The following is a 16,708-nucleotide window of genomic DNA, read 5'->3' as shown; positions in this document are numbered from 1 at the left end:
TTTGGATATCCAATTTAGTCTATCCTCCATAGGATGCAAATTATGCTTCCATACCAAATAAACGAAAACAAATTCCAAGACCAATGAGAGATAAACTCTTCCTGAGAAGAAAAAAGAGGGTACTCGAGAAGGACCAATTATTCCCCTATTTTTCAGATTTCCAACATTGATATCCTAATGAAATAAATTCCATCAAATATATTAATTTTAGGGTGACTATTTTGAGTCAAAATATTTTCCCACATGAGATTTTGGAGGGATTCATTTTGGGAAAAATAGCTGCAGATATCTTTGTTTGGCAGAAATTTCAAAGGCTTGCAAATATATTAATTTTAGGGTGACTACTTTGAGTCCAAATATTTCACCATGTGAGGTTTTGGAGGGATTCATTTTGGGAATAGTAGTTGGAGACATCCTAGTTTGGGAGAAATTTCAGAGGCTTGCCATCCTCTTGTGCCTTCATCCTCATTATGCCCAAGAGAAAAACGAGAAAGCATGTTTTCTAGCAAGCAAGCTAATTTTTTCAAGGCAAACGGTACAATTAGAATACCCCATCCTTTCCACCTACCTTTGTGCATCCAACAAGAGATGTTTGGAAGTGAATATTTATCTTGGGAGGACAACCAATCTTGAAGAGAGCTAGATTCTAGATTTTATTCTAGTGGAGGGCTATTGAGGATCCCATTGCTCTAGATACTTATCTTCATTCCATTACTTGGAATCCAAGTTAGATGCTCTTTAACGATTAATATAGTTGAAGACAAAATATTATAAATGGGGGAACCTCCCTAATCCCAAATGGGATAACCCAATCCCCATAAAAGTATTTAAATTTAAGAACCTTCTTCCACTAATCATTAGAATGAGATGTTAACCTACAGACCAAATTTTCCCCAATCACTGTGTTCACTAGTGATGGATCTGTAATACCTAATCCACCATGTAATTGGGAGTGTTAATAATGAGCCATTTGACTAGATGAAATTTTTTGATGTTAGATTTTCCTCCTTGCCATAGAAATTTGTGGATATTTTCAAACGTTAGATTTTGAATTCCAAATGGAGCTCAAAAGGATGAGAATTGAAACATGGGAAGTGCTGAAAAAACAACCTAAATAAGAACCACACATTTAGCTGGATTAAGCCAATGAGCTCTCCATTGGTCAAAATTATACTTGAATTTGAAATAACTGGAGCCCAAGTTTTAGAAGTGGGAATTTAGGAATATAATAATACTTAAATACTTCAACTCCTACCAAGTGTTTTCTATTGAAAATCCCAACATATTTTTGATTTGGGTGATGAGGGATTTGTTGGCATTCCATCAATATATTTGAATTTTACCTTTATTAATATGTGCTCTATATACTTTAATAAATTTATTCAGAACTAGAAGAAACCTAGAAGCTATAATAACTAATTCACCCCCAAATAGTAAAGTGTCATCAACAAATTGAGCATGATTTATATTTTTAATACTTGGACCAAGGCAAATACCTATAATATTTTATCTTGACAATTCAAGGCCTAACCTTCTACTCAAGGAATTTTCCATTATGATAAATACAAATGGGAAAGAGGATAGCCTTGTCTCAAAGCTCTTGAAGCTCTAAAAATTTTTGGGTCTCCCACTGACCAAAGAAGAGATTCAATTGTTTGAAATGAAATTTTTTAGCGATTGTAACATTTATTCCTCAAACCCAAATGTTCTCATAACTTCAAAGAGAAGCTTATATAAAACTCAATCAAAAGAATCAGCTGTGTCTAATTTAATAATCATCCCATTTTCATGTCAAGTTTTACTTGAATGGATCACTTCTTGGACAAGGACTATGTTCTCCTCAATTTGTATGTTGCCTACAAATCCTCCCTAGTTTTCTAATATCAAATTTGATAAGAGAGGCTTGATTCACAATGTTAGAATTTTAGAAATTAACTTGTAGGTAAAAATTTCGAAGGGAGATAGGTATAAAACAAGAGGAGGAGGAAGGGTTGACCTATTTTGGGACAAAAGTGAGAAGGGATGAGTTGACACCCTCTTTAATACACTTATTCTTGATGGAATAATATATCATTATGCAAAGATCAAATTTAATGATATCTCAACATTGTTGATAAATATGTGTTGAGAATCCATCGAGACCTAGAGGTTTATCTGGGTTGAATAAAGAAAGACATTCCATACCTCCTCTTATGTAATAGAGAGTAGTAAAGCCTCATTATCCTCTTTGAAAACTAGATGAGGAATATTTTCCAGCATACCACACATAACACTATCCTCCTAGCTACCTAGTTATTCATAGAGAGAATGAAAGGGATGAATGATCTCCTCTTTGATCTGTGAGAAATATCCCATCTACAAATATTGAATTTATATTATTTTTCAAGGTTCTTTTTGTGGGATGATATTTATTATTTTTTTGTATTTTTATCTCCTACTTGAAGCTGCAAGATATGGGATTTGAGTCACCATTCTTCCTCTTCTTCTCTAATAGCATTGTGGTATTTATCAAAGTTTGATTTTCCTCCACCAAGATCTCCTTGTAAATGGGGAGTTGCTCCACTTGTTATTGTGTTAAGATCTTGAATTTTTATTTTTGAAGCATTTTTCTTGGCCCATTGTTTTAAAATCACTTTTAGATTTTTAATTTTTTGTTCCCAAATAAAAATTGGATAACCTGTTTTATTCATTTCCCTCAAGATTTTCAAACAAGTTCCCCAAATCTAGGCTTATGCAACCACAATGGATTAAATATGAAAGGTAAAGGGCCATAATCCAATATAGTCTGAATTTCTAAAGAAATAGGACAATGATTAAAACCACTCCAAGACAATATTTTAGAGTAAACATGAAGATTTTGATTTAAGGAAGGAATGGCTATAGGAAAGTGATACAATATTGTAGCTATGTGACTTAGACATATCCTTTTATTACTCCACATATATTTGTTTTCTTGAGTCTTGATATCTATCAAGCCTAATCTAATGATAAGGTCTTACATCTGCTCTTGAAATGGGTATCTAACTAGGGATCTTCCTTTCTTTCCCACAGATGGAGAGTAGTGTTAATGTTGTCTCTAAAAATACAGTCTTGGCACCAATAAAATTCCATTAGCATTTACAGGGAAGATAAACGTTTTATTTTTTCTTGATAATGGAGTAGCATATAAATATTGAAGAAACAACATATCTTTTGAGAATGTAAATTCAAAAGTTGAACCACGAGCTAGTGAATAGTGGATTGAAAAGAGAGAAAATGAAAGTTAAGAGAAGACCACACAATGCACAAACCTCGTGAGGCTCCATGAGAATTTACTATCTGAAGTTCACACCCTTTCAATAAATTTGAACATTTTCAGATAACATCATGTTTTCCCAATTTAGTCTCTTGGAGAAGGAGGGCCAAGGGTTTTTATTTTATAACCAGGCTCTTAACTTCAACCATTCTTTTTACTGACCCTAATTATTTGTAGTTCTAGGAGTGGACTTTCATCATTTACTTGTGGATTTAGAGCCCCCTTGAAGAGGGGCATGGCCAATTCCTTTTCTGGTTTGCTTGAGAATCTTTAGGAATGTTTCTTCTAATGACCTTTGGGAACCCAAATCATTATCTTTATCTACATGCGTGCTTCTCACATCTCGATTTGTTTGCTGGCCCTCTTTCCGTGTGGTTTTTCTCTACTTTTCCTTTCACCTTCTAATTTTCAATTGTTGATCCAAAGGTAGAAGATCCTTGTGGGATTCTTGTATTTTTTGTGGAGTGAAATAATTCCTCCTCTTCCATTTTAGTGTGTTTGTTTGTATCGACTTGTTCCCAAAGAGGGATATCGTCTAAGGGATGCATCTCAACAATTTGATGCTCAAAGCTCACGTGATGAGATTCCGCTAGAGGAATCTCTTAATGGGTCAAATCCGGAATTTCCCATTTTCATATACCAGGTTCAAGGCTTCAAATTTATTCCCTCTAGGGCCCTTGAGATTACTTGTGGAAGATCCTTCATCTATAGTGGTTAATTTCTTTGGAGAATAAGGGGATTTAGATCTTGATCCATTTCCTTCCTAAGGTTTTGTAGCCACACTCTCCTTCCAAGCTCCCTTTCTTTGTTTTAGCTGCTGCCATTAATCACCCTCTTGATTGTTTTTCTAGGTCTCTTCCTTCCTTGGAAATCTAACGGAAAAATGCCCATATTCATGGAAAATATTATATTTTAATTGTAGTTGGTCTTAATGTACCCCTTGATAATGAATCCAATTGTCTAGCTACAATTTGATTGCTATTGGTATCCCCTTATATAGATTCACTTCAACACAAATCCAAACAAAATATCACATTCCTTCTTATGTCAAGACCCAATCAATATATTGACCCAAACCATTACAAATATTCGTGAAATTTTCCTCATCCCAATAATGAAAAGGTGGAGACAGAAGGAGGTGGGAGAGAAAGGGAGAGAGAGGAAGGAAATGAGACAGGACTTGGGAGAGAGGAGAGAAGGAGGGTGAGAGAGACGGAGTTGGAGGGAGAGGGAAGAAGAAAGACATCAAGAGAGAAAGTTGGAGAGAGAGAAGGTGACAAGGGAGAGAAGGGGAAGAGAGAGAAAGAGGGAGAGGACGAGGAAGGGGGAGAGAGTGAGATATATATAGATATGGAAGGAGAAAGGGAGTGAAAAGGGAAAGATGGAGAGAAAGCGAGGGAGAGAGGAGAGAGAGGGAGGGAGAGAAGGGAAGAGAGATAGGGAGGGTGGAGAGAGGGAGAGAGTGAGGGAGATAGTAACAGAGTTGGAGGGGGGGCGGGGCGAAGAGAGAGAGTGATGGGGGGAGAAACAGGGGGAGGTGGGAGATGAGAGAGAGAGGAAGGAAGAGAGAGGACTCGTGAGAGAAAAGGAGAGAGGAAGGGAGAGAGATGGATTTGGAGGGGGAGAGTGAGAGAGGGAAGAACAGAGACACAGAGAGATAGAGTTGGAGAGAGAGAGAGGGAGTGACAAGGAAGAGATGGAGAGAGAGTGAATGAGAGAGGAGAGGAGGGAAGAGAGAGAGGGGGAGAGAGAGCGAGACACATAGATTAAGGGGAAGAGAAGGGGAGAGAGAGATAATGACTAAAACAAACATAGACCCATTTTAACCCGAGATCTATCAACCGGCGAGAGGGATCAATTCTCTTGAGGTGAAAACTTCTTTTTTGAGTGGAAAACTTGAGAAAAAGTTTGCACCTAGAGAGATTTGATCCCTCTAGGGTTAAGATAAATCTATATTAGTTATATACAATTTATTAAATACTTCTAAATTAAATACAATTTTTTTTAAATACTTTTAAATTCATTTATAGTAAAAAATATACCTTATATTAACTTCTCATTTTAATTAAATAAAAACCATACATCATATTAAATTCTTTACTCTCCATTAAATTCTTATTATTATTTCCTTACCATCCATTAAATTCTTTATTATTATTTCCTTACCATCCATAATGATCATGGGTCGTTTCATTATTATTTTGAATGCACTATTGTTTTACAATTAACTTACAAGAATAATTATTATGATCGGACTTAAAATCAACACTTCTTTACAGAGATATTTCAACGTACTAAAACAATATAATTAATCAGATATTTAAACCCTCTCCGTGCACACAAAATTTCGGAACAATCTTAGTGGAGCTTTCGTTGTTGCTTCTTGCAGTACATGATGTTCCACATAATTAATAATGGGGAGAAATGATTAGAGAGACTATGAACATAGTCTTCATGTCTCGACCAAAGATAATATATGGATGGCAGGTGAGATGATTGATTCCCGATTCCCTGGGGTGGTGCCGTCATCGAGTGAACAGACCTTTCGGATGTTGTACAACGGTTTGAGTGTGCTTTCATCTTTAATCTGGAGTTCAGCTCACCGATTTTAGCCTTTTTGTAACGACTTTCAGCTTCACCAGCTTTTGCCGTGATTTTATAATGACTTTAACAATTCGAACATAGACCAATCACCAAACTGAACTGAAGTGAGTTCAGTTGATAATTATAAATACTTGATCTCTGCAATTTTGTGATCCATGCCTATCTCGTCCCTTCCTCTTCGACTGTCAATTCAATTCTGTGCAGTTTGAAGTTCGGATCGTTCTGGTGAATCAATCTATAGGCATTGGAGGCGTTCAATCAGCATCTGTCCGCGCAGCCATTTACAGCCAGATTTGTGGAGATGGTCATATGCCTAACCTTGTTCACTGCTATGGCCTCGGCGAAGCTACACACTCACATATTCGTTGTATGTCTTCCCACCTTCAATATTCTCCATGAAAACGTATATTATATTTTGGTAGAAAAAGGAGCTATATTGCGGGAGATTTTTCTGGTATTATTTGATTGCTTTATGGATGCACTTCATGGCCGTTCTGTCAATAACATTGATACACACATAGTAAATTCTTTCACACTAATTTCTCTGGGTAGTTGCCTCGGTTCATTGAAGGCAAGAGCTAACCAGCCAAACGGGATGAAGAACCCAGGGGAAAGTTTATTCATAATCAGAAAATCGCAGTAAGCAAATCACAATAATATTCAGAAAATTTAACGTCCTCCCAAACCTGAGCTCTCCGTCAGCTTTGTTCTCGCCGTCTCTCTTCCTCTACTCTGCAAATTCAAACACACAACACGAAGGATTCTGTCATTGTCCCAGAACGAGTTACTTTTTTATTTGCAATCCCAGAATCTTTTTTAATTTATTACTTAGTTTAAATTTCAATTCAGCGCCACAGATCTCTACCGTCCAAATTCTACTTTTAATCGACGGTTGACCTTGTGATCCTCATCCGCTGTCACACGGATCACGAAAACCTGCTTTCTATTACTATATGTAAGAGGAATGGGACGGAGACGAACGCCGTTAGAGAGACGGAGTAGTCGACCAACACATCGGTCGGAAAAGGTGCTTTTCTGAAAACGAAAACCGAAAACCGAGGAGGTTTGAAATGGTACATGTGTACGCATGGGTTGGCATGGATGCAAGATGAGGTGTTTTGGCGGTCATCGGAAAGTTCCAAGGAAACCGACCATTCCGACCATGAATCCGTGACCCGCTCAAATACATAGATGCGCCAGCCTACATAAGGGCATTTAATACCCAATGTATGACTGGTTAGCTCTTGCCGTCACATAAGGCTCCATCCCGTGTATGAAGCTTCCTCAAACACTCGAATATGGTGGGCACGCAAATCACAAGCTCAAAATTTTGACGGGTGATTTAAAGGGGCAACCATACACTTGCAGCCCCTGCAATCGTTACATCGGTCGCGGTGGTTGGAGATATCAGTGCGAGGATGCGGCATGCAAGTATTACGTGGATCCGAGATGCGCTAAAAACGACATTTTTCGACTCCCAGAGCATGGTATTCAAAGACCATCTGGCGGTAAAACGAAGACTTTAGCTGTTTTGTGTAAGCCAATCATCAGTGGAGCAGTAAATGATCGGTGAAGCAATCTTCAGTGGAGCAGTAGGTGAGATCTTCCAAAGTCAATATCAGAAGAGCCGTAAGTGGGCTCTTCGGCTCCTGAATTAGTAATGTTTTAAAAATCACCATAGTTATGGGGCTCTTTAGGTCAATCGTAGATTTTGGAATTTTGAAATTTGATAATGATGTTAGAGTTTTTTACATGTTTTAAAATTTACTAAAGAAATAAATATAGATTTATTTTAGACTTAGGACGTGAATTTTTTATTTTAGACTTAGGACATGAATATTTATATGTGAGTTTTTATTTTAGACATAGGACATGAATATCTATATGTGAGTTTTTATTTTAGATTTAAGACATGAATATCTATATGTGAGTTTTTATTTTAGACTTAGGCCATGAATATCTATATGTGAGTTTTTGTATGTTAGTTAAGCTTCAAGACCATAGTATCCAGAGTATCTTTTTGTATATCTGAAGTCATCCTTATTTGATTGTCTTATAAATTTCCAAGTTTGAAATCATTTATTTCTAAGTTTGTAATAGTGAATATTTATTTCTAAGTTTGCCATCATTTTCATCTTGATTGTCATCATAGAATTGCACACATGCAATAGAAGATATAAGCCAGAGATTCGCAAGGTTCCCTAGAATATTTGCACACCAAAACAGAGATACAAGATATGATCTGAAATCTACCTTGAATGAGTCAATAAGCTCAATATATAGTTAATTGTCCATGTGAAAAGACGTGTCTCTTTGGCAAGGCCGACATGATCTATGAGGGTTGACTTGGACACTTTGTGGGGTAATAAACTAGTAATTATAAATTCAAATTATCTCTTTTCATTTTGATAATGAAAATATTAACAGCAACTACCATTTTTCAACATGTTATGTGTGGGTCTACCACAAGAAAGCTTGAAGAAAGTTTCTAGGTACCAAACAAATCCTAAAGAAGGCTAGAATGGCATGACATAAGGTTGTGAAACCAGTTGATATCAGGACAATTCCAACAATGGAAGGATACTTACATACAAGTAAAGCGTAACAAGACAAGTATGCAAATAAAAGAGAAGAAGATTATCAAAACTATACACATGTTCACTCAATTTTGTTACTAATATAGTGTATAAAACTATTGGGAGACTGATCATAATAAAGTGGGTGTGATAAACTGAGAGTAACACACCCAAAAGAGATATGGAGTTCAAATATAATAGTATAATACATGTACTACTACTATGTCTTTACCAAAGACAAAATCCAAGGGAGACTTTGGTATAAAACCAAAAGAAGTGTCAAAAGGAGATCTCTGAGTAGAAGAGTGCTTGGCACAGTTGTAAGCATGTTGCACATAACACAAATGTTCATCCCAAAGCTTGGGATGCTTGCTGCAATAGCCTCTGAGCAACTGGATCACTGTCCTGTTGACCACATCTGTTTGACCATTTGTTTGTGTATGAAATGCTATGCTCTTCTTCAATCTGGTGTCCACCAACTCCCATAGATTTGACCAAAACTTCCCAACAAATCAGGAATCTTGATCAAATAAAATAGAAGTGGGTAACCCAAAATGAACCCATACATGTTGAAAGAACAACTTCGCTCTTTGTTCAGCTGTAATCTACTTGTTACAAGGTATCAAAATACACATTTTTCTGAAACTATCCACAATAACATACAAATAATCATTTCCTTTTCTAGATTTTGGCAATCCCCCAACAAAGTCCATGGAAACACTTTCGCGAGGACAAGAAGGAACTGCAAGTGGGGTGTACAAGCCTAATTTTCTATTACTGGGATTGCTTTTAGCACACATAGTACACCTTTTAATATATCTAGAAACTGTTTCATGCATTCTTGGCCAATAACAGAACCTTTGCAACTGTGCAACTATTTTACTTACACCAAAATGACCTGATATGAGAGAAGTATGTGCTTCTCGGATTATGTTAACTCTTTCAGTTTGTGGAATACATAACTTTCCTAAATGATATAAGAGCTATTCCTTAACATAACAATCCAATTCTTCTACTTGCTTGGCATGACTTAAAGTTGCATATATACATCTTTAAAATCTACATCTTGAGCATATTGTTCAATGTAACTTTCATGCATTAATGAATTATACTTAAATATAGTAGATGCATTTATGATTGGTCTTGATAGCATATCTGCAACCTTATTTTGTATGCCCTTCTTATATCTGATGAGAAGATGAAATTTCTATAGAAAACCCATCCACCTATAATGTCTTGATTGCTGCAATTTAGTTTGAGTGAAAATATTTCGGTGTTTGATGATCTGTATGTATGATTTTTTCTTTGCCCATTAGGTAATGTTTCCACTTTTTCACACTCTGTACTAATGCATACAATTCTTTATCATATGTGGGACAATTAACTATTGCAGAAGTAAATGTCTCAGACTGATAGCATATGGGTTTACCTTGTTGCATCAACACTTCTCCCATGGCATAGTCACTAGCATCTGTTTCAATCTCAAATGGTCGTTGAAGATCTGGCAGTGCTAGTACTGCTGCTGTACTAATTTTTTCATTTAAGGTGTCGAAGGCATTCTACTGTTTGCCTCCCCACTGAAACACCTTGTTAAATCCTGTTAAAGCATGTAATGGAGCTGCAATCAAAGAAATGTTAGCAATAAACTTTCTCCAATATCGTGTTGCTTCTAGGAAACTCCTAACTTTTGTATCAGATTTGAATTTATGCCAGTTCACAATGACTTTAACCTTAGAGGGATCTATCTTCAATTCACCACTCTTTACAATATGACCCAAATAATTTAAATATATTTTGCCAAATTCACATTTTGATAACTTCACATAGGGATTTTATCTTTTCAAAGCATCTAAAGTCTGCTTTACATGCTTCAAATGGTCTTCTCATGTTTTACTGAAGAAAAGAATGTCATCTAAATATATAATTATAGAATCATCAATAAAAGGTCTGAGTACATCATTCATAACGCTCATGAAAGTGGCAGGAGCATTAGTTAAGCCAAAAGGCATAACCAACCATTCATACAACCCTTGCTTTGTCTTGAAAGCAGTCTTCCATGCATTTTATTCTACAACTCTGACCTGATGATAGCCACTACGCAAGTTTAACTTGGAAAATTAAACTGCTTCTTTCAACTGATCTAATAGATCATCAATGCGAGGAAGAGGATAACGATTCTTGATCGTTATTTTATTCAATGCTATATAATCAATCCACATCCTCCACGAACCATCTTTCTTTCTCACCAGTACGATTGGAGATCCACATGGCGATGTGCTTGGTCTTATGAAACCTTTATCAAGGAGTTCCTATACCTGCTTCTTGATCTCTACATTCTCTAAAGCAGATAACCTATACATTTTGATGTCAGGCAATGGAGCATCTTGCTACAAATGAATATCATGTACTATTTCCCTTTTGAGTGGTAGACCTTTAGGTTATTGAAATAGGATATCATATTCTGAAACAACTTTAACTAAATCAACTTTCTGTTTAGCATCACAACTTTCAAATACATTGGTTTTATCAGGGTTCTTTTCTTTTACAACCATTAGTAAAAATTGCTTGCATGAATTTACAATTCTTTTCAACTGCCCTGAGTTTATGAGAGAATAGTTATTTTTTAATTTATGAGCTCTTACAATATATTTTATTCCATCTTTAGTGAGTTGATACTTATTTTTAGCTCTATAGAAAATGAATTTTCTATCATACAAGTAAGGACTTCCTAAAACAATACCACATATATCCAAGGGAACTATATATAACTCAATCTCATCTACAAATGTTGACCCAATAGCAAACCTAAGTTTACATTCTCTTGTCACTTGTAGCTTTGCTTCATCACATACCCAACCTAATGGATATGGCTTCTTGTGAGGTGTTGTTAGTAATCCCAACTTCTTTACAATTGTTTTAGAAATCAAGTTTTCTTGTGATCCATTATCAAATAAAGTATCAATCTTTTGGTGCTTGGAAATAACTCTAATATGAAAAAGCTCATGTCTTTTCCTCTCATTATCTTCATTATCAATAGATTGTGCAGAATTACTTGTAGATGCTTCAAAATTTTTACTTTTTATACCTATGGCTATGATTGTTGTTTCATCACCTGAATCTGACCCCAAGTCTTTTTGAATAACAACAACAATCTTCTTCTTTTTACCACTAAACTTCTTAGGTTTCAGCGCCATATGCAAAGACCAATAGTGTGCATCATCGTGTCCATCCTTCTGGCAATGAGTGCATGAAGGTTTGTCCTTCTGATTACTTGTAGATGCTTCAGAATTTTTACCTTTTATACCTATGGCTATGACTGTTGTTTCATCACCTGAATCTGACCCCAAGTCTTTTTGAATAACAACAACAATCTTCTTATTTTTACCACTAAACTTCTTAGGTTTCAGCTCCATATGCAAAGACCAATAGTGTGCATCATCGTGTCCATCCTTCTGGAAATGAGTGCATGAAGGTTTGTCCTTCTGTACAATGTTTGTCTTCCTCTCCTTCCATTTCAGCTTCCTCTTTTCCTTGTTCTTGCTTGTAGAGGGTTTTGATGATCCCCCAACCTCTGGGTTCACATTCTTTCCTCCAGCTTTTAGATGTGTATCATAAAGTGATACATCATTTAGGCTAGTGGGATTAAACATGAGAATGGTGTGCTACAAATAGCTATGCAGACCACCAATATACTTCAATAATGTTTCAGGTGAGTCTAGAGACATGCCTAGACTTAAATCTCTTTTTCTAAATTCCTGGGTATAACTTTGAACACTTTGGCCCTTTAATTGGTGAAGAGTTTGCCAACTCATCATTGCTTGCTGCATATAGGCTAGAGGATATAATTGTATTTTGATGGCAGAAACAAATTCATTCCAAGTAGAAAGGATTTTACGATGTCTCTTCAAATCAGCTTGTGTCTTGCCTTCCCACCACACTAGTGTAGTTCCTCCAAGGCGAGGGCTAGCCAACTGAATCTTTCTCCTTTCTGAATCAATGTTCTGCACCCTGCAATATACATCAATCTATCTAGTCTAGTTATCTAGCTTTTCCGCATTTAGTTTTCCATCATAAATTGTGAAATCAAATTTCACATCTAATTTAATCAAAGAAGTTTTCTTCTTTTTCTTTTCAGGGCTAGGAAATGAGGGTGATGAAGGTGATGGTGGAGGAGATGATGGAGGAGGCTCTTCCCCTTTCCCTTTGCCCCCTGGAGGGGAAACTAGAGAAGTTTCCTCTGCTCCTTTGTCTTGTTTGGGTGTTGAAGTGCTTTCACCTCGACCCTTCTTAAATTCCCGATACACCTCTTCCACCATGGCTCGCATGGCCATAAAACTATCCATAAACTGAGATTCTGATTCCAATGGAGTTTCTTCTGACATTCTCCTCTGAGGATAGACCATTCCAATCTCTGGATTAGCCTCAACAAGTTTTCCCTCTCCTAGTTTGAGTTTTGACCTAGTTAGCATTCAAATCCAACACATGTTGTTCTAACCTTAACGAAACCGAAAACCAAAGGCTCTGTTACCACTTGATTTGAAACTGAGATCTTAGATTAATATTAAGGTATTACAGACTCATGTGCAGGAATGCCTATATTACTTAGTGCAACGGATCGAAAATATTGCGAATAATATAGACAATGAACAGTTAGAGAAACATAACGGACACAACTTTTAGTGGTGACCTTTTTATTATGTCTTCAAGAGCAGAGTTTTCACAAATGTGAGCTCAAATTGAGTCTCAACACAACAGGAACAAACAACAGGGTTTTGCTTGAATCCCTCAAGTCTTTTTGAGTACATAGACTCTCCCTCTCGCTCTCTTTCTCTGTTTTCTCTCTATCTCAACACTGCCTGCCTGTCTCTAGCACTGACTGGCTTTTAAACTTGTCGACGCTTATCTGTTTGTCTCCCATTTCGGGCTCTGGCTATTCAAATCCCCTTTGAGTGTTAAACAATCATTGTGAAACGCCTTCAGTTATGGTGGCCACCTGTTTTTAAACGGAAAGGACCATTAGCACCGTTGAAATCCCCAGGAAATACACTAAAAACACTGAAAAACCTGCAAAAATATTTTTATCGAACGTCAAAAATCATCGAATCCACCCTATAATCCTTTCAAATCCGCCTTTGGTCACTATCGCAAGCCCACCATTAATCTGTGTGATCTTTGATCCAATGGTTGATATTCATTTCAGACAACTTATGTGTACAAATATTACCCCCCGAAAAGGCGGTTTTCTCTCTTCGACATCAAGCCACGTGTCGGCCTATGTATGGGATCAGACGGACCCTGTCCAATACCACTTACCACCTGAGGCTCGCCCGGAATCCCGCTCATTACGGAACTCAAAATGTATAAAGCTGCATGTATAAAACTTGCGGGTTTATTTTATTGCTCTAAGCGCATTTCCTTTGTATTTCGATTATTTAAGGAAAATGCAAAAATACATAGAAAACCCTTTTTATCGAGACTCAAAATATATAAGTTCGCATATATAAAACCCGTCGGGTCTGGTTATCACAAGTCGCATGTTTGTATCAGCCCTACTCCTTTGTATCACTGTGATGCGATATTGCGATATGATATATCTCAATGACATATTGTATGGTCTTCCGGCCCATCGGTAAGTCTTCCCTTGCATTTTAGCGATGCAATATTGCGATGTAATCTGGGCTATTGATATACATGCTTGATCAACAGTCCTCGTTAAATCATGTTGATTGCTATCGTGATTTCTATAAGGCTGCCTCCGATAGACTCCACTTGCTGCCTCCGACTGCGATATGCCGATTACATCTGCACCGTTGATCGACGAGATCTGACGGCTCTTGTGCGATGTTGCTTAAGCCTACAATAGACTCTGTTTTCGCCATTTCTTCATTTTTCTCGTGTCCGATAGTGTTTTCTGCCATTCCTGAAGGTTTATCCTTTGCAATAGTGTTTAAGTATTGAAAGACTTAAAGGTTTTTAGGATCCATTTTGGATCACGCCTTCCCACTGAAAAGCTTTTGGACCACCAAAAGTTGGTTTTTAAGCATTGATCAAGTGAGGATATAGCTTCCTCACTTGCCCAATTTCTATCCATCGTGCACTGCTTGGGTTTGAACCTTTGAGTTTGATACTTAGGTACTCAACAACTCCTTTGTGTGTAGTTCTCACCTTTCTGTCCAAAACTGTGTCTTCCTGCAATTCGTTGAGATATTTAGGCAACAGATCATCAATAGAAGGCAACTAACTTTGCTCTTCGGGATCTTTAATTAATGAAGGTTCATACAGTCTCAAGTTTTCTGCATTAATGACTGAATAGGTATGCATATAAGTTGGAAAATCAAGGTGAAAATCGTTTTCACCAATTTTCTCAAGTATCTTGAATGGTCCATACCTTATTGGTTTTAGCTTCTTACCTTCACCTTGCATTCTGTCTTTGCTGATGTACATCCATACTTGATCACCAACTTGGAAAATATGCTCAATTCGATGCTTGTCATGCCTTGCGTTGTACTAGGCTTGGCGTCTTTCTAGCTGTTCCTGCACTGCCTGGTGAATTTCTTGGATTTATTCAATGAACTTGGTTGCTTTTTCCACATCACTTTGTCCATCAACTACTATGTCTTTACCAAATACAAAATCCAAGGGAGACTTTGGTATAAAACCAAAAGAAGTCTCAAAAGGAGATCTCTGAGTAGAAGAGTGCTTGGCACAATTGTAAGCATGTTGCACATAACACAAATGTTCATCCCAAAGCTTGGGATGCTTGCTACAATAGCCTCTGAGCAACTGGATCACTTTCCTGTTGACCACCTTTGTTTGACCATCTGTTTCTGGATGAAATGTTGTGCTCTTCTTCAATCTGGTGTCCATCAACTCCCATAGACTTGACCAAAACTTCCCAACAAATCAGGAATCTCGATCAGATACAATAGAAGTGGGTAACCCAAAATGAATCCATACATGCTGAAAGAACAAATTCATTGTTTGTTCAGTTGTAATCTGCTTGTTACAAGGTATCAAAATACGCATTTTGCTGAACCTATCTGCAATAACATACAAGTAATCATGACCTTTTCTAGATTTTGGCAATCCCCCAACAAAGTCCATGGAAACACTTTCCCAAGGACGAGAAGGAACTAGAAGTGGGGTGTACAAGCCTAATTTTCTATTCTTGGGCTTGCTTTTAGCACACATAGTACACACTTTAATATATTTAGAAATTGTTTCATGCATTCTTGGCCAATAACATAACCTTTGCAACTGTGCAACTATTTTACTTACACCAAAAGGACCTGATATGAGAGAAGTATGTGCTCCTCAGATTATGTTAACTCTTTCAATTTGTGGAATTCATAACTTTCCCAAATGATATAAGAGTTGGTCCTTAACATAATAATCCAATTCTTCTACTTGCTTGCCATGACTTAAAGTTGCATATACATCTTTAAAATCTACATCTTGAGCATATTATTCAATGTAATTTTCATGCATTATTGAGTTATGCTTAAGTATAGTAGATGCATTTATGATTGATCTTGATATCATATATGCAACCTTATTGTGTATGCCCTTCTTATATCTGATGACAAGATGAAATTGATGTAAAAAACCCATCCACTTATAATGTCTTGATTGCTCCAATTTAGTTTGTGAGTGAAAATATTGAAGTGGTTGATGATTTGTATGTATGATTGTTTCTTTGCCCATTAGGTAATGTTTCCACTTTTTCACACTCTGTACTAATGCATACAATTCTTTATCATATGTGGAATAATTAACTACTGCAGAAGTAAATGTCTCAGAATGATAGCATATGGGTTTACATGTTGCATCAACACTACTCTCATGGCATAGTCACTCGCATTTGTTTCAATCTCAAATGGTCGTTGAAGATCTGGCAGTGCTAGTACTGGTGTTGTACTAATTTTTTCTTTTAAGGTGTCGAAGGCTTTCTGCTGTTTGCCTCTCCACTGAAACACCTTTTTCAATCCTGTTAAAGCATGTAATGGAGCTGCAATCAAATGAAAGTTAGCAATAAACTTCCTCCAATATTGTGCTGCTCCTAGGAAACTCCTAACTTCTGTAGCAGATTTGGGTTTATGCCAATTCAAAATGACTTCAACCTTAGAGGGATCTATCTTGAATTCACTACCCCCTACAATATGACCCAAATAATTTAAAGATCTTTTGCCAAATACACATTTTGATTAATATTAAGATATTACAGACTCATGTG

Source organism: Pinus tabuliformis, chromosome 2_1 (genome assembly GCF_031772625.1).
Source record: "Pinus tabuliformis cultivar Carrire ecotype Pingquan chromosome 2_1, CPIR1, whole genome shotgun sequence".
Taxonomy (NCBI): domain Eukaryota; kingdom Viridiplantae; phylum Streptophyta; class Pinopsida; order Pinales; family Pinaceae; genus Pinus; species Pinus tabuliformis.
The sequence above is the reverse complement of the archived record's forward strand: the minus strand, read 5'-3'. Positions refer to the sequence as shown.